Source organism: Pogona vitticeps, chromosome 5 (genome assembly GCF_051106095.1).
Source record: "Pogona vitticeps strain Pit_001003342236 chromosome 5, PviZW2.1, whole genome shotgun sequence".
Classification (NCBI taxonomy): domain Eukaryota; kingdom Metazoa; phylum Chordata; class Lepidosauria; order Squamata; family Agamidae; genus Pogona; species Pogona vitticeps.
Window position 1 is genome coordinate 135560152 of NC_135787.1, and position 22405 is coordinate 135582556.

General features: G+C 37.8%; 1 protein-coding gene and 1 long non-coding RNA gene across 6 annotated transcripts in view; both read left to right on the top strand.

Moving 5' to 3' along the window:
• The window catches only part of IMMP2L (inner mitochondrial membrane peptidase subunit 2), a 659819-nt gene that overhangs the window by 139805 nt on the left and 497609 nt on the right, over window positions 1–22405 (top strand). The gene's annotated exons all lie outside the window — the stretch shown is intronic.
• LOC144583300 (uncharacterized) lies at window positions 3994–20535 on the top strand. The gene is made up of 2 exons (XR_013537012.1): window positions 3994–15897; window positions 17285–20535. It is a non-coding gene; the product is annotated as an uncharacterized LOC144583300 (long non-coding RNA).

Consider the following 22405-nt stretch of genomic DNA (forward strand, 5'->3'; position numbering starts at 1 on the left):
GTTCAGAGGACTGCTGCCAGTAAACTTAAATGTATCACACAGCCATCAGAGTTAAGAGCTGCTGTTGTGCCTTCTGCAAATTGATCTAATCTCCTTTTCAAAGACAGCAAGTTAAGGGATGTTATCACCTTTGTCCACCCATTTAAACTGAGGACAGGAGCAGCTCCTTGTTGATCCCCTTTTTCCTTGACTTACAAATTAAACCAAAAATGAGAACAGGGAAATAAGAGGAGTCACTCAGTGTGCAATGACTGCAGTGCATAAGCAGTTCCTAGCACTTTATGGTGATGGGAATGCAGTAAGGAGTATTGTGTGGTTTCCTAAATACCATGAATTCAGTTTTCCTTTCTTCTTATAAGTAAATTACATAAGGGGCAAATAAATAAAGCACATGATTCCATATTCACTTCTGATGATGTTTGCAACCCCTATGTCTTAATTTAAAGCAGAACGATAATGGAAGGGAACTGTCGCCTCTCAGCTTATTGTAGAAGAAGCAAATTATGTTATGTGGGCTCAACTATTTGCATGAGTGGTCAGTGGTTTCCATCCTTGGGTAACCCAGATGTTCTTGGACTGCAGTGTCCAGAAGCCTTTGCTATTAGCTGTGCTCACTGGGGTTTCTGGGAACTGCAGTCCAACAACACCTGGGGTTACCCAAGGTTGAGAACCACTGCTGTTGGTGATTTAGCTATAGCTTTGTGGACTTCACCTTGTGGCTAACCATGTTTTGTGTTTTGTGCTATTAAAAAATGCAGGGCTTTTGGTTTTAGGGCTTTAGGGAGAAGAATCAGAACCTCTGATTCTTTAAGAAGAGGCCCAGGGAAAGTCCTAAAATGGCTGCAATTTCCTGGTTTACAACAGAGCTCTTATCAACTTATTTCCTCCTTTATAATGGAAGCTATTAGTTTAATGCCATTTCTCCTCAAATCCTATTCCTGTCTGCAGACCTCATTTGCAATATAGGATTTCACACTTGTCAGTTTCATGGCCTAAGTGATACTGGTGATCCCATCAAATGATGTCAACACTTCCTTGAAATAGCCTGTGTTTTGCATAATATTTTACTGCCTACACAACCATTTCATGCAGGAAAAAATAATTCATGGAGCTCTGAATCTTTGGTCTTTTCGCACAGACAATAATTTGAACATGGTAAACATGTTATTATGTTTCGTCCTGGTGATCTGCATATTTGTGTCCGCCAACGTTCAAAGTCTTTTTTCCTACAACACCTTTTTGCTTCATTTTTGGTTCAGTTTGTCAGCTGCTGACCTAGCACACAAATGCTTGAATAATTGGAATATTACATTACCTTAATGTTGCATCTTGTGTACATTAACAAAATGTTGTATAGTCCTGAAGTTGCACTAGCAAAATGAGGAGAGGATTAATATAGCTGTGATCAGAATGTTTCCATCCTTTAATAGGGTGTCCCTTCTTGATGTGATACTGTTAAGCAGCACAGATATAGGCAGGGTTATGTTCGGCATGAGCATGTCAAGGAAAGTTATTTGTGCATTGATAATGCACCATCTTAAAAGCTTTTTGGCAATCACAGATCCCCCGTGTAGTGTGAATCTGGGCAGCTGATATGTGATGATCTTAATTGCATTTGAAAGGACAGGTGGCAAAACAGGATGGATTAGGTCAATACATGGTGACTGTGCAGATACATGTTTAAACACTTGATATGCAGTTTACTGTTTACAATTACATACCTTTTGATTTTGAAGGCCGAACAATAAAGTTAAAGTTAAAAGGTATCTTCAGTGGAAGTGGAGAAGAAAATCATAAATGAATTGCATCAATTTCTGTGTCCAAGTAGTCATAATTTTAAAGTATCGTGCAAAATAACAATAATGTGAGAATAGTTGTTGTGGGTTTTTTGGGTTCTTTGGCTATGTTCTGAAGGTTGTTCTTCCTGACATTTCGCCAGTCTCTGTGGCCGGCATCTTCAGAGGACTGGAGTAGGAACTCTCTCCATGCTCTTTCTTCATGCTCTGGAGAGAGAACCCGAAAAACCGACAACAACCATCAGATCCCAGCCATGAAAGCCTTTGAGAATACAATGTGAGAATAGTTTGCAAGGATAATCTTAGAACTATTGAATCCAGCTCCTGGATTCTGTGCCTCCTTGATGGGCTAGACCCGATGATCCATAGGGTCCCTTCCAGCTCTATAGTCACATACGTTCTGGTTTAGCTGTGAGGATATTGCATGACACTGTAATTCCATTCAGTTGTATTTTTAGGCAAAGGTGAGGACCCTGGTGTGGTAAGGATGGGCCAAGTTACCCTGTTACCTTGTAGCATCTTCTTACTCAGCTCTTATGATTTGTGACTTTGTAACATCTTCTGTGGACTCTCTGTAGTCTCTGTTGTAGTCTCTGCTTTCATTTTAATACTTTGTGCTCCTTACCCTGCAACACCTTTTTTTTGGGGAGGGGGGAAGGGGGACTGTTCTTGTTCCCAATTTCAGCTTACAAACAGGATTCTGTCTCCCTTTTAGTTTTAGATTATCAAATAATGGAAGTACCTTCAGGCATAACTCTATGGAGCATTAAAAAGGGGTGGAAAGAAAAGTGTTGAAATGATAGCATTTAATTATTGTTTTGATATGCTGGTTTCAAGTTACATACCCTTCTTCACGAGTTACAAATACTTATGAGTCAGTACTGATAAAAACAGTGAAGCAAAAAAAAAAGAAGAAGAAGAAAATACAACAGAAGGTGTGTTGTGGCTCTTCCAAAGCAATATCTATAAAAGAGGTGAATAAAAGTGATGAAATTCACCAGAAAGCTAACAATGAATTCAAATCAGTGAATTAACAAATCCCTTTTAAGTACAAATAGAGCTGCTATAGCAGTGATGGTGAACCTTTTTGAGCCCAAGTGCCCAAACTGCAACACAAACCCAAATTATTTCTTTTGAAGTGTGAGCACTGCAATTAAACCTGAATACTGACGTTTTAGTTTAGGAAAAAACAACTCATACAGTTGTCTGAACTAATCAACACATTTTCTCTTAAAATAAATACAATAATAGACCTTTCAATGATACATACACTTTTTTATTGAAAAAACCCATCAACTCTAGTAAATGGAAACAATTATTAAATTAATACATTGTACACATGGCCTGAAGCCAGGTAATTTATACTGACTTTCAAAATAATTCTGTGCAAGTAAGCCACCCTCAGAAAAGCAGATATATATAGGAGTGCAAACTTTTAAAGTGTTTATCTACGTTTTATACACTACATTTATTTATTTATTTATTTATTTATTTATGTATTTATTTATTTATTTATTTATTTATTTATTTATTTATTTATTTATTTATTTATTTATTTATTTATTTATTTATTTATTTATTTATTTATTTATGGACTTATATACCATCCCATAGTGCTACAAGCACTCTCCGGGCGGTTTACAATTTCATTATACAGGCTACACATTGCCCCCCTAGCAAGCTGGGTACTCATTTTACCGACCTCGGAAGGATGGAAGGCTGAGTCAACCTTGAGCTGGCTACCTGGGATTTGAACCCCAGGTCGTGAGCACAGTTTTAGCTGCAGTACAGCGTTTTAACCACTGCGCCACGAGGCTCAGATACATAAAGTGTATACACACATTTCACTTATTTGAAATGTAGTGTTGGAAAAGAGTTTTACAGATATCATGACTTTTCAGAAAGATAAGTAAAGCAAATTAAGTGTGGGCTCTAACTAGAAGCTCAAATAATTAAATAAAGGGCATTGTACTACAGTGACATAATGAGAAGACAAGCTCACTGGAAAAGGCAGCAATGCAGGAAAAAGTGCAATGCAATAGGAAAAGAGTAAGACTGCACATGAGATGGATTAACTCAATAAAGAAACTCACAGTCTTTTGTTTGTAAGACCCTTTGTTTGGTGTTGCAGTCAAAGCAAACTTTGGAAGGTTCCTTTTTTCATGGTTTTATGAAAGAGCCTTTCTCTCTCTCACTTACACACACACACACTTTGGAAGGTTCCTTTTTTCATGGTTTTATGAGTCACTCTCTCACTCACTCATTCACTCATACAAACACTTTGGAAGGTTTATTTTTTCATGGTTTTATGAGTCAGCCTCTCACTCACTCATTCACTCATGGACACACTTTGGAAGGTACCTTTTTGTGGTTTTATGAATGAGTCTCTCACACACACACTCATTCACTCTCACACACACTTTGGAAGGTTCCTTTTTTGTGGTTTTATGAAAGTCACACCCACCCTTCCTGCCTCCTTACATTTTCTACCATCTGTTGCTTCAGCTCACTATGACCCCATTTTATCTCATTACATTTTTAAAAGTTTGATGAAATCACATCCCTCTCTCACACTTTCCTTCCTACCTTAATTGGAGTCTTCTTTCGGCTTGAAGTCACATTGTTTTTTCATGGTTTTATGAAAGGCAGTCTCTCTCTCTCCCCCCCCCCCCACACTCCCTAAATTTTCTACAGTCTTACATTTAAACAAGCTTGATGAATCCACCCTTTTCTCTTGCGTGCCTTCATTCCCGTCTTAATTGAAGCCTTCCCTCCTGCCTGCAGTCAAATCCAGAGGAAGTAGCAATTCACAAATCAGATTAACTGCTGGATTAACTGCTGCAGGCTCTTCTACAGCAGTGAACAATAAAGCAGCTTTATCTATGATCTTCAAAAGAACTGATTTATAAGTGCCTGATTTACAAGTGCCACAACCAAGGAAGGTAACAGGGATAGGTGGCTTATGATCCTGAGGTTTGGCTGCGGGGGCTGGTGGGGTAGTGATCCGCCAACTTATGGTTTGCATGCCAATGGAGAGGTCTCTGCATGCCAGCTGTGGAATGTGTGCCATAGGTTCGCCATAGCTGCTCTAGAGTAAACATAGGGTTCACTGCAGATCAGGACAGTGGGGGATGTAGTGTGGGATGTAGAGGACTTTTAACATTTTCTCTCTCCTATGTATAAGACCTAGTGAAATATTGCTTTCTATATTTGCTGTATTATTGGATTTCATGGTGTCATGTGGTTTCCCATTATATTTTGCAACATAACTGTGCCAAATAAATAAGAAACATAACCTTTTCAAAAAGTCAAAGTTCAGAAATATACACGTTGGAGCAAAATCCTGTGTGATACAGCAATTAGCATGTTAGACTAGGATCAGATACATCCAGATTCAAGTCCCCACTGAGAATGAAACTTATTCTGATCATTCTCTCTTTGCCTGAATTCTCAGTCTTGTAAGAATAAAGTGGGCAGAAGGAGAACCATTCATTGTATCTGGAAGGAAAGATGGGATATAAATACCATAATACACACAATATCTTAGGTTAAGCTTTCAACGTGTCTTGTTTCGAGTGCAGAAAGGGTAGAAGAGACCAGCTGGGAGCAGTGGCCATTCAGTTTGCATTAAGAAGAAAACTTGCCAGCATAGTAGGATGAGATACTATCACTTGTAGAAGTACTGCTGTCATACAAGATATCACTAAGATATCATGTCTTCCATTTGTGCAAATGCAATACTTGCACATGTATCACAATGCCACAGAATTTGCTGGTGGAATATTTTGCATATATCACAATCATCATTATCATCATCATCATGTGCCGTCAAGTCAATTCTGACTTACGGCAACCCCTTCCAGAGTTTTCTAGTAGACAATACACACGTGGTTTACCGTTTCCTTCTGGGGGCATCCTGACAGCTATACAGTAGGTATCCCTGGGGGATTGATTCCAAGCCCTCCCCATGCCTAAAAACACAAGTGTAGAAATGCTATATATAGCATAGTCTCTTGTTTCCTCTAGTGGTCAGTTCTGGTATATACACTTTGGAGATGTATATTTCTGGATGTTTTTATTTAATATTTTCAGGCAGCAGATAAGTGAAACCATGAGTAGTGATCCTGTGGATACAGCAGTAAAGTGGATGCTACTGCACTAGAGGAACCAGTAGAACACAGCATCATTCTTGCTCTCTTCTTTTGGCTCAACAATACCAAGTAATGTTTTAAAGAAAGTAATACCAAAAAATATACACGAAATCTTAACCTCATTATTTTCACGTTTAATGAACGTACCAGAGGTTCAACCTGGAACCTTCTCTCTTCTCTTAGAACTGTACAGTTCCATATATTTCCTGTAAGTGTGAGTGTGTACACGCACTCTCTTTTAAAAATGGTATCAGCTTTGAAAGAAGATGAATATAGTATTTTACAGTTGCAGAAAGCCCTAAGTTCAATTCATTTACAACTGCAAAAAATCCCAAGTTCATCTGAAGTCTGCTAAAAAAAAAGAAAATGGCAAAATTGCGGGATCCTTGGCTGAGACCCTAGAAACCTGTTGTAGGTTTAGATAATATTGGGATAGGATGGGGTGGGGAAACTGACCTTTTGTTAGGCAACTTGCTAATGAGGGATGGACTGATTTTTTAAACTGAACAGCTTTCATTGAGCCCAGTGGTTCTACTCCGTCTGCAAAAACTGGCTCCCTCCAAACTTTTCAGACAATGTATTCTCGAAGGCTTTCATGGCTGGGATCAGATGGCTGTTGTGGGTTTTCCGGGCTGTTTGGCTGTGTTCTTAAGGTTTTTCGTCCTAACATTTCACCAGTCTCTGTGGCTGGCATCTTCAGAGGACAGGAGCCAGAACTCTGTCTGTGCTCTATTGCAATTTGTTGGATAGTATTTCAGACATTTTTCACTCTCTCTTTCCCTGCATGCCTTTATTGTCTCGCAGCTCTTTGACTAGAGATTCCAGAAATGTATCTATGTAGGTAGCTAGAAAGATAGATAGATAGATAGTTACACACTGATTAAAACAGAATACTCTGAAATAGAAACAGGAAAGAGGACATGACCTCTTTCAGATATTAACCACAATGCATTTTTGTAACAAATCATGATGATATGTCTGAATAGGAAATACAAAAGAACTGTTGTTTATATGATGGAACTCAGAAAAATCCTTGCCATCAGATATGTATTACTGATTGAATAACTTATCTAGTATATGCTCATCTTTTATTCTTTTTGCGTAAGGAATAGCTGCTTCCTTTCAGAGTAGTCCAAATCCAAACTATGGATTTATGAAGTATTGTATTGGCACTATCTTTCTATATCAGCTCTTTTTTGCTTTTTCAGTTAAGATTCTGCTCTGTGGTAGTCAGTTTTCTTTATGGGGGGCTCCTCTGAGGAGAAAAAGGTTACTGTATATGAAACAATGCTATGGGTGAATCTTTTGCTGGATGTAAAGATTAACTGTTTTTAATTGCTTTTAGAGGTACTTTATGTGAATAGTTTTGACATTCAACAATGCATTCTAATATGGTGATAGCAGATTAACACATAACCCAAAATCTCCTTAATGTTTGATTTTCTTCTGCATCTCTGTTGCCAGTTTCCTTTGCTGCCAGGCTTTGTTAGAAATTTTTGCCATTCTGAAAGACTAAAAGGTAAATGAAAAAGCTATTTCACAGATGACAAAATCCACTAAATCAACTGCTACCAAAACATCTCATTGTATTCAGGTAAATAATAACCTGTTTCTCAGTAGATTGTCAAAATAGCAGACACATTATTATGACTTTGGAATGCTGCTGCATTAACCTAGATTAATTGCCAGCTCGCTCCCCAATTGGCCACCACCAATTAAACATTTTCGGCGTTCTTTAATTTCTAAATGTTGACACTAGTTTAAAAAAAAAAATCAAACCTTCCTTATCAGAAAAAGGCTTTGGAACCCAATTTATTTTACAAATGTTAACATAAAGATAAGTCTAAACATTTAAATCCTATGATCCCATTTACCTTCTCCGAATCAGATTAAAATAGTCATCCTGAGACATTCAACAATTAATTTTTGTAAATCCTTATTATTCTTTATCCCTACTATTATTTTATTATCTTTTACTGCTATGGGATTTCTTTGTGTGGATTCACATAAGGGATTCTGTCATTCCCTTCCATGTTCAACTTTTAAGCAGCAAAAACAATAGAGCTAAGATTAGCCACTGGCTGTGTTGGCTAGAGGATTCTGGGTATTGTAGTCCCTGTTTTAAATGTTTGTTGTTTAATCATTAAGTTGTGTCCGACTCTTCATGATTGAACAGACCAGAGCACACCAGGCCCTCCTGTCTTCCACTGCCTCCTGGAATTTGGTCAAATTCATGTTGGTAGCTTCAATGACACTGTCCAACCATCTCATCCTCTGTCATCCCCTTCTCCTCTTGCCTTCACATTTTGCCAACATCAAGGTCTTTCCATGGAGTCTTCTCTTCTCATGAGATGGCCAAAGTATTGGAGCCTCAGCTTCAGGATCTGTCCTTCCAGTGAGCACTCAGGGTTGATTTCCTTCAGAATTAATGTTTGTTCTCCTTGTAGTCCAGGGGACTCTTAAATGTTAGCAGAGGGGAAAAAAATCTTACTAACATAGTTTTGTTGGATTATACTGTTACACTGGGGCTTGCACAATGAAAAGTTTATTAGATACCACAATGAAAAGTTTATTAGATTCTTTGTGAGGAGTTGCATGAGTGGTGCACAAACAGTGGAACACCCATGCAATGACCTGCACAAGAACAACTGTATTGAATACCACTCTTTTACTAACTCTGAAAATGCACAACCTCCCATGTGCCTTGACTAAGTGCAATAACATTGTTAAATAAAGTTCCCAAAAGGTACTGTTTACAAAACTGGCCATGAAGACATTTTAAAACTGGTGTCATCGGTGTTCTAGAATTCCCCAGTCTTTGCAAGTGACTTTTGCTCTTTATCCCGAGCAACTTTTTTCTGTACGAAAGGCTAAAAGTTGTGTTAAGTTAAACATTATATATTGTCTGTATTGTGGGCCTCTGTTCTTCCTTGGTTTGTATCTATCACTGTGAACTCCTACAATGAGCTACTTTGATTTTGCTTCAGCATTTCTCTTCCCTTTTGACTTTGCTTTGATTCTTCATTTAAGTCACTGCTATCTGGAATCATTATCTTCCTGCACCATGCCCCAGATCTGGTTCTGATCTACAGACTTGTTTGCGAGACCCGAAAGAGTGAAGGTGAAAAGGAAAACGTCACCTGTTCTGGCACATAAGTGGGTGTTATTCTCCTCACTAGGCACAGCCTCTGAAGTGAATCTATATTATCAATAACTTCATGAAAGCCACATAAAGACTGACTACCACATCCTATGAGTCCTGCTAAGGGATTAGAGACAGAACAGTGTTGAATCAGTATTCCCATTTTAAATTAGTAATCAATAAGGCCTTTTCAATCAACAGAGGCCTTATTACTGTTAACTCAGGTTAAAATACGGCAGAAATATCTCATCCAAATCCCTAAGCTCTCCTAGTATTTCTGATAGGCTTATTTACTGTAAAACAATAAAAGTTCCCTTGCAGTGTTTTCTAATTCCCAAGAAAGACAGAAAATGTTATCTAGTGTTCCTCAGAGGACTTCTCAACAGTTACTAACAAGCATCCCAAATTAAAATAGCTGTTATAATGCAATTAGCAAGCAGAAATACCTTACCAACAGAGTTAATTCCCGAAAGCAAAAGATATTCAAATACATTGGTATGTTTGTTTTCTGAACAAGCCAGTTTTCAAAACCTGAATTTAAAGAACAGTTTTCAGACAAACAGATAAATCTCTTAAGAGCACAAAGAATAAATAGAAAAGCTTTTCTTGACTGGCTCTTAATTGAAAGAGTAAAACTGTGAGTGCTTGTAAGTCCCAACAATCGTGCAGACATAAAAATACACCAATGCTTTCCCATCAAAAAGTAAACCATTCTACATTTCATTGTCTGCAGATGTGATACCCAGTCACATCTCCCATAAAAGTATCTTTCTCATCTCAGTAACAGTCTGATTTTAAACTCTGGTACTTCCTCAACATAATGAAATATATCAATATACACGGCGGGGGCGGGGGGGGGAATCCACATTTCACAAATATATATAACTTTGGAAATTGCAAGCTTTCTGTCTGTCGCAGCATGATAAATAAGAGCAAAATAATATAAAATGAAAAAATCATCCTGACTTTTTTTGACAGTTTATGAAAATTAGATTTCACAGTACAGCAACTGACATTCTCCTCCTGAAGAGACCATTATTATACCATGGATTTAACTTGGATTTATCTCTTATTTATAATTGATACCCAGATCCTTTTCTTTCTCTACAACCTTAGACCTTTTTTTTTGCTGGCAGAACAGAGAACATATAAATAAAGCTGAGTAGAGGTGTAATCAAGTTACTCCAGCGCAATAGTACTCAAAAGGTGCTACTTAGACACAACATTAAAATTTATGGATGACACAAAATTGGCTGGAATAGTTGTTACCCTGGAAGATAGAAACAAAATTCAAAATCACCTTGATAGGTTGGAGCACTGGGCTGAAAACAACGGAATGAAATTCAACAGGGACAAATGCAAAGCACTACACCTTGGAAAAAGAAACCAAACACACAGTTACAAGATAGGGGGTGCCTGGTACAGCAATACTACAAGTGAGAAGGATCTTGGAATTGCCATAGATCACAAACTGAATATGAGCCAACAGTGTGATGTGGCTACAAAAAAGGCAAATGCAATTTTAGGCTACATTAACATAAATATAGTTTCCAAATCCCACAAGGTGCTAGTTCCCCTCCATTCAGCACTGTTTAGGCCTCACCTTGAGTATTCTGTCCAGTTTTGCCTTGAGAAAAGAACCATTGTTTTCTTGAAATCATGGGAAATGGCTGAGCTGCCAGATGACTGGAGGAAGGCTAGTATTGTCTCTATCTTCAAAAGGGGCAAAAAAGAGGAAACTGGGAACTATAGGCAAATCAGCTTGACATCAGTCCCAGGGAACATTCTGGAACAAATGGTCACTATGAAAGCACCTAGAAAATAATGCAGTAATAACTAGAAGCCAATATGGATTTGTTGAGAACAAATCCTGCCAGACTAATCTGATCTCATTTTTTGATCAGGTAACCTCCCTGATAGACATAGAATGCTGTAGACATAGTATATTTTGATTTTACCAAAGCTTTTGACAATGTGCCCCATGATATCCTGATTAGCAAACTAACTAGGTGTGGGCTGGAGAGATCAAGTGTCAAGTGGATACAGAATTGTGTACAGAATTGTACTCAGAGAGTGATGATTAATGGCTCCTTCTCCAACTGGGAGGAAGTAACAAGTGGGGTAATCCAAGGCTTGATAGGCTGGAGCACTGGGCTGAAAACAACAAATGAAAATCAACAAAGTACAAATTACTGCACCTTGGAAAAATAAACCAAACGCACAGTTACAAGATGGGGGATACCTGGTTCAACAATACTACAAGCGAGAAGGATCTTGAAATTGTCGTAGACCACAAGCTGAATATGAGTGTGATGTGGCTACAAAGAAGGCAAGTGGTGTTTTAGGCTGCATCAACAGAAGTATAGTTTCCAAATCCCATGAGGTGTTAGTTCCCCTCTATTCGGCACTGGTTAAGCCTCACCTTGAGTATTGTGTCAAAAAAAAACACCCCTTCAGGATTTCTAGGAGTCTGTCAGTCTTTTACTTCTTCTTGACAAGTCACTCTGTGAAAATTTGTTCACAGTAATTTTTAGTATTTATATAATACACTAGGGGAGAAGGCCATGGACTGGAGAGAGAGTGCAACAACACTCTGTTTAAGGACACCTAACTCTGTTCAGGCTTTCAAAACTGCATAGAATATTAATGGGAAGAGGAGAGCATTCCAGCTTAGCCCCAGTCCAGTGTCACTTAACCCAGCTTCACTGCCCTCACACACAAAAGAGGGTGATGGATCTAAAGAAGAAAAGCACTGTCTACATGGGCTGAAACCATAAAAATTCACATGAGCTGGGATTGTAGAAATTCATATGCAGGAGAAGAATGAGGGTGGAGCTAGAAAACCTGAATACCCCTCCTGGCCTGAGTATTCTACACAATTTTAATTACTGAATTATAGCAAAGGCTCTAGTCCAATATTTTCGTTCAGCAACAAAGTATTATAGTACATATTCTTAGTCAGAGTAGTAGCATCATGTCTAACTGAAATGGTGACATTTGCTTTTCTTTTAACATTTTGAAAACAAAATTTCTGCCAGTTTTTCATTTAGACTTGCAGGTCACTAGTCCCTAGGGAACTGCCATACTTCAGATAGGCACATTTAAAATGGAACCTGCATTTTGACTTTGTATTTGAAACTTCTCTTGTGTGTGCATATGTGCGCATGCACATGCTTTATGCAAGAACATTCCTATTTGGAGCTTATACAGTGGGGTCTTGACTCGAGTTAAGAACATTTTGACTTAAGAACCACTCTCGTAGGAAAATATTGACTTGACTTAAGTACTTAGATTTGAGTTAAGAACTGAAAAAAAACCACGTGGGAGGCAGGGAAAGTGCAAAATGTGAACTTTCAGTTAACTGTTGGCCAGTGAAAAGGGTGCCTGTCTGCTTCCTCACTCCTCCCAGCGTTTAGAGAGTGGATTGGGAGACAGTCTTCAGACTGCCTGGTACTGTACTGCCTGGACGGTATTTTCCCTGCCTTCCCTGAACCTTTCTTGACTTAAGGGAAAAAAAACAAAATATCCCCCTCTAGTGGTCGAAGGCGGAATAGCAGCTTCCCATTAGTTTCTATGGACGGAAAAGAGCAGATACGGATCAAATGGTTTTCAATGCATTCCTATGGGAAATGCAGATTTGACCTGAGAACTTTTTGACTTGAGAACTGCCTTACAATACGGATTAAGTTCTCAAGTCAAGACCCCACTGTATACTCTACAGGAAAACACACTGAATTGTAAAGTAAAATATTATGTCCTATAGTGAAATTGACATTATTTCTAATTTACAATTTTACAATAGCTTGAAATTGCACAGGTAAAATAACATCAAGAAAGACCTCCTCTGTGACAGATCTGTTAGCATTCCATTGTGACTGGAAACAAATTCCAATTGTTGTACACTGAACTACAGTAGAAAAGCAATATTTGTTTCTGTTCATTATGATTTCCCCCCTTTAAATGTTGGATTATACTGGCAGGATTATTTCAGTGTATGCCAGATGTAATGATGCAGTACAATATACAGTGGTGCCTCGCTTGACGTTAATTCGTTCCAGCGAAATCGCTATAGAGTGAAAACATCGTAAAGCGAAATTAAAAAGCCGATTGAAACACATTGAAAACCATTCAATGCGTTCCAATGGGCTGAATAACTCACTGTCCAGTGAAGATCCTCCATGGGGCGGCCATTTTTGCTGCCTTTAAAGCGAGGAATCAGTCCAAAAACACAGCAGGGAGCCATTTTAAGCAGCCGGTGGCCATTTTGAAAACCTGATGATCAGCTGTTTTGATTGTTGTAATGCGAAGAATCGGTTCCCGAAGCAGGGAACCGATCACTGCAAAGTGAAAATAAACCATTAAAACATATTTTGCGATCGCAAAAACATAATTGTGAAGCGGATTTGTCGTTATACAGGGTAATCATCAAGTGGGGCACAATTGTACTATGATAATTCCAGCACAACTCTGTGCATGTATGAGTGGATGAAAGTACAAAGTAATGCAGAGAGTTCAAAGTGTAGTAGAATATGCAACTTTGTTATCATATCAATATAAAATTTAATTCAGTAGTGCACAGGATCCCTAAATTTAAGTCTTGACTGTACTTTTAACCATAATGCCTTGCTTGCACTCTCTGTTCCTGCTTTGAAGGATGGAATCTACATCTGTCATACCTTACGGTCTTGTGCCATTTCCCCATGTGTATTGTACTGACGTATGTGATCTAGGGGTATTCAAACATTAGCAAAGGAGCCAAACAGCAAATGCACAGCCCTCTGCATATCACAAATAATATTGTTGAGCTATAAATCAAGGTAAGCACTCAAGCTAATTTTAGATAGGTCAGTAAACACATATGCTCGGGCAGCTGTGACCACAATGTAGTGAAAAAGTTGGGCTATAAAATGGAAGGATTTTAAAAAGATAATTAAACTAGATGTATAATGCTACACAGCTGGATTCCTAACTAGAAGTCATCAAAGAGTTATAAACATCATAAAATTTTAAGTATACATCCATCCATGTATATACTTGTATGTCCACACGTAAACACCAGTTCCTATCAGAGCATGGTCATATTATATATGGAGTTGCACTACAACTCCCAGAATCCCTCTGCCATCATGGTCACTGGCTCTTGTTACCAACCAAATAATAGAGGAGCCATTTTAGGCATCACACGCATAATTAACAAAAACAAGTGGAAACGCAGCTTAAATATGGAGGTGTATTTATTGTAGTTGAGTGTACAAGTTTCAGCTTAATTTTAAAATGGTAATATGTATTTATTTTGTCATATGTTCTACAACTGGGAGAACAGTGTAATAAAACTGGATATTTTGTGTGCATCTACACTCCTTTTACTCAGCTAAAGGCTTTTGGATCTGACTCTTGTTGGAAGACAGGCCCTATGTTTCCATAACTTTTTCCAAAATTTCCATAACCTTTTCCAGAATTTTCTCATTCTACCCCACTTTGAATGGGTGACAAAACAGAAAAGACAAAAGACAATAACCAGTAATTGAAATTCTTAACTACCTTAATTATGAGACACACCACTTAGGCAAGGAATGACCAAGTGAAGAAGGTCCCCAATCAGCAACATGAGAAACCATTATTCCAGTCTCTGAATATGTGGAAGCATAAATCCACCTGGCCAGGTGTAAAATTGGAAAGAGGGGCTGGCTGTGCAAGATTAGGGTTGGTGAAAGAGATTTAGAAGAAATTCGGTCTATGCCTGCCCTCTGTTTGGCAGGGCTGGCTGTCACTGACCTACCATATGCTCTAATTGTCTGACCACAGTCTAAATTTCATTCCAGAATATTGGCTATTCTTCTGTCTAACTTCATTCTCAGACATACCACTTCTACAGTTACTCCTTACTGATACTCTTGAGAAGGTGGCAAGGGAACATACTCCTTTGGCCATGTAACAATACAGCAATGATCTGTTCTCAGATTCCATGTTCCATACTGTAAGATCTTTTTAATACACTAGTGTACAGCCAGCTTGGGTTCCCTCACCAGGAGAATCAATATAAATGATGTTAAATAAATAAATAAATAAATAAATAAATAAATAGATAGATAGATAGATAGATAGATAGATAGATAGATAGATAGATAGATAGATAGATAGATAGATAGATAGATAGATAGATAGATAGTGTAGAGTACTGGCTAATGAAGCATTGCTAGTATTAAAACAATATGGTAGATAGGATTTGATATATTATTTTTCCCAGTGCCACTGTTGCTCAAATTCCAAATAACTGCCTTACTCAATCGTTTCTGCAAGAGAGTTTTCAGACTGTTGGATAAATGAAGTGTTATGTCTGTTTTCCCTCCTGCTTTCTTTTATAACTTAAGCTAGGCATGTGAATGGGACATTCATTTATTGTTTAGTTGAAATAGAATGGCTGCAATCCTGCAAACAAATTGGGCTGCAGTTAGCTGTGCTTTGTCATAGATAATCTCAGAGAAGATTGGATTTCTCTCTTTGCCAATGCACTTCAGCTGTACATTGAGCTCACAGCATCTAGAAGGGTCTGAATCATTGTTCACATGAATGATCGCTGAACAACTCACATCTGTCCTTGTTTTGCTATGCTGTTGCCATTTCTGTTTCCCTTTAGCATATTCAGCAGAACTGGGTGGTAAAGAAAACTAATATTCCATTTTTCCTCGCTCTTTTCCCCCTCTCTTCTGTATATAAAATTAAGTGATGCACACCACTTGGAGCATAATTCTTCAGGATCTAAAATGAAGAAAGAAATCACATAGACTTGTGACATTTTCATGGTCAGGTTAGTTGATAATCATATTTTAGATGCAATATTAGGTCACTTGTAAGCGTGACATGTTTTCACACTGCTCCAAGTATTACAGGTATCTACAAACAAATGTGTTTGGCTTGGTTCCTTCTCAGACACACTTTTTTTATAGACTACAACCTTATTTGCACATATGGTGATACTAGAAGGAGTGTACGCAGAGAGTATGATGTTCATTTGTTGGGCAACACCTTTGTGTTCTATTTGGGTGCTGTGGTGGTTATAAGTGGAAAGAGTCCTGCTGATAGTAAAGGCATTTGTCTGTGACAGCCACTGTAAATCAGCAAAAAGCTTAGTGAGAATATACTACAGAGACAGGATGTGGCCTCTCTAAAGGAAAAAAGTATTAAAACCTTGAGCATCATTGTACCATTGCTCAGTTATGGATCACTTCAGCATGTCTCCCTGTTCATTCATCTCAAAAATGACCTTCCAAACTTTTGCAGTAGTTTTAGAATATGTAGATATAAAAGTAGAACTTTTGGAACAATGATGATCTATTATATTAAGGTATCCTAGCCAACCTAGCGGTTCAAAAGCATGCAAATGCAAGTAGATAAATAGGGACCACCTCGGTGGGAAGGTAACAGCGTTCTGTGTCTAAGTCGCACTGGCCATGTGACCACGGAAAGATTGTCTTTGGACAAAACGCTGGCTCTATGGCTTGGAAACGGGGATGAGCACCGCCCCCTAGAGTCGAACAGGACTGGACAAAATTTGTCAAGGGGAACCTTTACCTTTACCTTAAAAATTGGGAAGTACATGTGTGAAAGTGAAAAGTACATATCTAACCAAAGATGGCATTAATATAAACAATATACAATAAAACTAGTTTTTTTTAAAAAGGCCAACCTGTTTCCCTGAAAAACCTGAAAATAAACCCTAGTATGATTTTTCAGGCTACTCGTAATATAAACCCAACCCTAAAAATAAGCCATAGTTAATTGAAACCTCACCCTCCACCATGGTGCAGCAACCAGAAGATGGCATGACTGCATTTGAATAAATGTAGATTGTTGTACATGAGAAAAATAAAACATCCCCTGAAAATAAGTCCTAATGCGTATTTTGGACCAAAAATTAATATAAGACACTGTTTTATTTTCAGGCAAACACGGTATTTGCATGTTCTTATTGTTAATAACAGTACTGTACATATTATTCATAACAGTTCTAAACAATACATATACAGAACAGAGAAAATCTGAGGCTGTTTAATGTAAATGAGAATAGTGATTTCCCTTCTCATGTTTGATGTACAACATAGTTCAGATGATTATTAAAATACATTTTCTGTGTCTGTCTTTCCCAAACATATTTTTTATTTATTTATTTTTTTGATGTGAATTTTCTCTTGCAGGATTTGGAATTTCGTTATGCTCTCTTTGGTGTAAAGAAAGAGATATCACCTCAGTCTTCACTGCCCCCTTCAAAAATGAAAATGGTCTGTCTGGATGCTTCTTAAAGGAAACAAACACTTTTATGTACAGTATATGCTTGTGCTCTTTCCTTTTGTATAATGTTGTGCTGCATCTCCACATGACTTTCTTTAGAGATCAGAAAATGGAGGGGAGAGGCAAGGACTCTAACAAAGAAAACAACAGGAAGGAAGGAAAGAGTAATGAGCAATCTCAAAGGCTCTAAAACAGAATAAAAGTCTGTAATTCAGTTAGTCACAGGCAGAATCTGGGAAGTAGAAGAAAAAGCAGTGTTCCTCACTGGCACCCACTGTTGAAGTAGAAGCATGTAGTCATAGAAGCTTTTTCAACATTAGTAAGCCCTCTATGGGGGAGGGAAGTTTCTCCTATTTCTTTCTGTCTTCTATCCCTCTGATATAGTCGTGCAACACTTGATTCTCCACATTGTCTTAATAAGCTTCAAGAGAACATTACTCTATGTAGAATCCGAGAGATCATGGGGAACCATAAAAATTTAACAGCTCCTGCTTGTTCCAGCTTTGTACCTGTAGGGGTATTTCTGTGGTCTTGTTTCTAAAGCACTTTGTCAGAAATGATAGGATTCAGTTTTTGCTTTTGGTAAAATGCAAAAGTGGTAAGAGCTGTTTCTGGAATATTTTAATTCCGATATATTGGAGGTATGATGGGGTGGCCATTCTGAGATGTATTATTTAACATTCTGCACTCCTTCAAAGGATTAGGTTTGTGGTGCTTCTAAATGTTGTATTTTGTATTGGCACCTAAAATGCTGACCAGCATCAAGTGGGACATATTTTGACACATAACTTTGCAACCTAACAGATAATTTCTGAACATAATTCAAGGTGGTGACATGTATTAAAATCCTATATGGCCTAGGACCAACAATTCCATCTGAAATGGTACAAGTCAAATGGTGGAGAATGTTTTCTCAGTTTTGTTGTCTCATCTGAAGAACCCTCACAGGAGATGAGAGCCTTGTGGCACAGTGGTTAGACTGTAGTACTGTACTGCAGTGGACGCTGCTTATAATATGAGCTGAATCTCAGGCTTAGGTAGCTGGCTTGAGACTGACTTAGCCTTCCATCCTTCCGAGATCAGTAAATTGAGCAACCAGCTCACTGAGGGTGGAGTGATATGCAGCCTGCATAATTAAATTGTAAACTGCCCAGAGCGAGAGCTTTAAGCATTATGGGGTGGTATATAAGCAGCACACTTTATTTTTGCAGTCCTTTTAAAAAAAAAAAACCCTTGTTTTATTTTGCCTTGATATTTTTGGTAATATACTATGCTGTTCAGTCTAGAGATTGGCATGAACCCCTGGTTTGGTGGTTCATCCTGGTTTGTTTACTGCCGCAACAGGTGTTTGGTGGGGACAAGGCACCAAAGCACTGAACATCGGTTATGGCAGTAAATTAATCAGAATGAACCACTAGACCGGCAATTTGTGCCTATCCTTAGTTAAGTCCATTAGTTTAATTGTTGTTTCTAAGTTACTCTGGAAGTTATAAAACTGAAGAGCCAGGGTATAATTTAGATTTTTTTTGTTCATATGAACTTAAGTGGGATATTTTAATAATTCTGGTTTGTGTTCATTGATGAATTTTCAGTTATAAATAAATACTGTGGGTAAAATATGTCTCAGAGAAAGGTGTTCATAGAATTTCAACTTTTTACTGTAAAGTTAGAAAGGAAAGAACAGATAGCTCGGGCATATTTAAGATGCAACAGACTTTAGAGTTACTGAATAAAGGAAGAGATAAGAAATTACTCCAATCACATTTCACAGTGAGGTGGTGCTGACAGCAATAGTGTGAAACCAAGAAGATTTAGAGAGATGCTTATTTTGAGGAGTGGTGCATTCAAGAGGACAAAGAACTATTTGAAGAAGATTTTTGAGAGAGAGCCTGTGATTTTAGCTCGTTGAGAATTGACAAGCAGATTTGTAAGTCATCACCATCAGATAGGGTAGCAGATCTATTACACTGGATGCAATTTCCCCAAAATAGAGTATAAAAAAGAAAAAAGACATAACATATCACTGTTGTTTCAGAACCATTATCTTTTATCTTTTTGTCAGTTCGCCCTTTGTCTATTACTTTTGTTGCCTAAAATTTACATCTAAATATTGGAACATCACTAAAGCAAGTATTGTGAATATGAATCTTGATTCTTGCCCAGGGATGTAGACTTTTCAGTTTTCATGAGGTAGGGAGGGCTGCCAGGCTAGAAAGCACATGCAAAGGTTACTTCCAAATTCTAATACAAATATGCTGGAAGAAACATTCATTTGGCCCATTTTGATAGATAGTTTTGCCCAGACTTGTGCTGGTGAAGGAACAAGAACACTCATTAATTTTTTTAAAAAAGTGGTTAGTTGTAATATTAAGATCCATCTCCCAAGATACCTGTTTATGTCCATGTAGAGAAGCCAACTGAGTTTAACTTTTCCCATTCTATTCTGTTGAGATAAAAGAATGACGTCCCTGACGTACAGGGTGAAACAGATATAATAAGCATGATTTTGATCAGCTTTGTTCATTCCGGTTTCTTCATTCACCACCTAGAAGATCAACTGTGTCCTGAAGACCTGAAAGTTTTATACTTCTGGGCAATATCAGCATTATCAAAATAAAGCTGTACTCAGTAAGCATCCAAATCAACTGTAATTTAAATTAAAATACTCTGACTCCTACAAACAAAAATACCCCTTGTAACATTCATCAAAGTATAAACAGTGATAATTTCCTAGCACATTTTTTAGTTTTTTTCATGAGGAAAAGAGATTGTGTAACCTGCAGCTCCTATTATCAATAATCCCATGAAATATTTTTTTAACTCAGAGATTCAAACTTGTGAGCCTTTAACCCCGTGTCAATATGCTGTGGATGTTTTCTGTGTCTTAGAAGAGCATAAATCTTAACTTTGTAGCTGTTGTGGCATGCTCAAAGTTGCTGTCCATTGTTTTATATTTTCCTTTCCAGAATATGGAAAATCTGCTTGACAGAACTGTGGTTACATTTTTGCTAAGTGATTGTGATATTTTTAAGTGTTGGGATGAGGGTTCATCTCAAAGGTACCATCTGTACTTTGCCAACTTTAGAATGGGTATTTCATTTAGGATATTTTTTCAAAGTTCCACCCTCAGACTTTATTGATGGTACAGGCTTCCCTAGTAATGTAAAAGAATAATAAAAAAGAGATTTCAGAAACAAGACCTAACATCATTTTAAAATTATAATTTTTAAATTATAAAATATGTTATGCTATCAAACAAGAGTGAAATATTTAGATGACAGAGTTACAAATGTAAGATACCAAAAGCATAGTTTAATGTTAAATTTAAAAATCCCTATTTACCCAGATTTGAAATAGGAGGTTCTTGTGAGGTATCTGTGAAATTGCTGTCTTTTGGCCTTGTAAAGTTTTTTTTTATCTTTCTATAAGCACACAAAAAAGGATCCTATATGCCACGGCTCTCCAACCCCCGGTCCGTGGCCCAGTGCCGGTCCGTGGGCTTCCCAGGACTGGGCTGCGGAGATGAATCTCTGCACCCCATGCACGCAAGGTGGGCATGTTGCACTGGCACACATGCTTGCGAGCCTGACACCCCCACCCGCAAGCACAGGGATTCCCCTGCCCCCCAACTGCTCCGCAGTTCCAAAAATGTTGGGGACCACTTCTATATTCAATTTAGAATCTAATGCCCTTAAGTGGGTGACAAACTCAAATATTAATTGACTCTTTTTATAACTTCTAAAGTGCAATTATGTGCGTGTGTGCATATATATGTAATGCTCTTGGAAAATTGTGTAATGCTGTCCTTTGAATTATGTCCAGTGTTAAGGGTTAATATATAGTGTATAGAAACTTCCTTATCTTTGGTTTGTACATGCATGAGTGTTGGAAAACTATAGTATAATGCAAGATTCAGATTTTCTCAGATTCTGTATATCTATCTGCTTTTGACGCAGGATCCCCTTTTTCCTCAGAAACCACATCCTCAAGGAATTCTGTTGGCTTTCTGTAATTGAGAGCAACTGATTTTAAAAAAAAACTGTTCAAAGAGTCCACCTTATTGGACACATAGGTCTCAGATTTTATCCAGTTCTCCCTACTGTGAAGTGTTTAAACCAAACAGGATGCTTGGGTGAAGTTCTCAGAACAGTGATCAGACACAGACAATGTTTTACACATACTAATATTTAATAACTGATCTTGCAGCCTCAGATTCACAGCATGTACTACACAGTGAACATATAGCATTCATGGTTTTCATCCTTTTACAAGACCTTGAAGGCCACTAAGGTATCCAATGACATCAGACATTCTATCACAGGGTGGGCCCTCACATCTATTAAGAGGAAAAGCAGCACAACAAAATCACCTTTTAGTACAGAAAAGGGAGATTTAGTTGTAATGCCGTTAGTCTTATAAAACCCAAATAGAATTCATCCACAGATACATCCTCTGTGACAGTGAATAAACAAAATGAAACCTTCTTTTTGGTCAGGACTGTAATTTTCATCAGCAAGTACTCTATAATAAACAGCTGTTCCAATCTCTTCCTCTAATGTGTATAAAATATTATGATCCATGATTTAAAAAATCTAATTTACAATAACTAGTAAAAGCCATTTATAGTTTGTACAGTTCAAACATGACCTAAGTTTTGGAACATCATCAGTGGCAAGTGGCAAGAATTGACTTTGGTTTGACCGCACACAGCTATGTCTTGGCAGATAAGATACCTTAGAGATTATACCATTTCAGCAGTGCCTTCTTAGAACTCTGCATTTGCTTCTAATTGCCCTCTATTGCCAAGTGTTGTGTACATTTATCTGAGTTTCATTAGCAGCTAAAACATGGATGGCAGAACAGTGCAAGTTGGAATGTTTATGACTATGAAACCTGTCCAATGTTTTTGTCCAGTTTAAAAAAGCCAACATGAACAAACATTTCATCTGCATCTCTATCTTTTGCTGTTTATTTGGACAAAAGACTTCCTGAACAACATAAAAACATAACTGTGTCTATTTCCTACT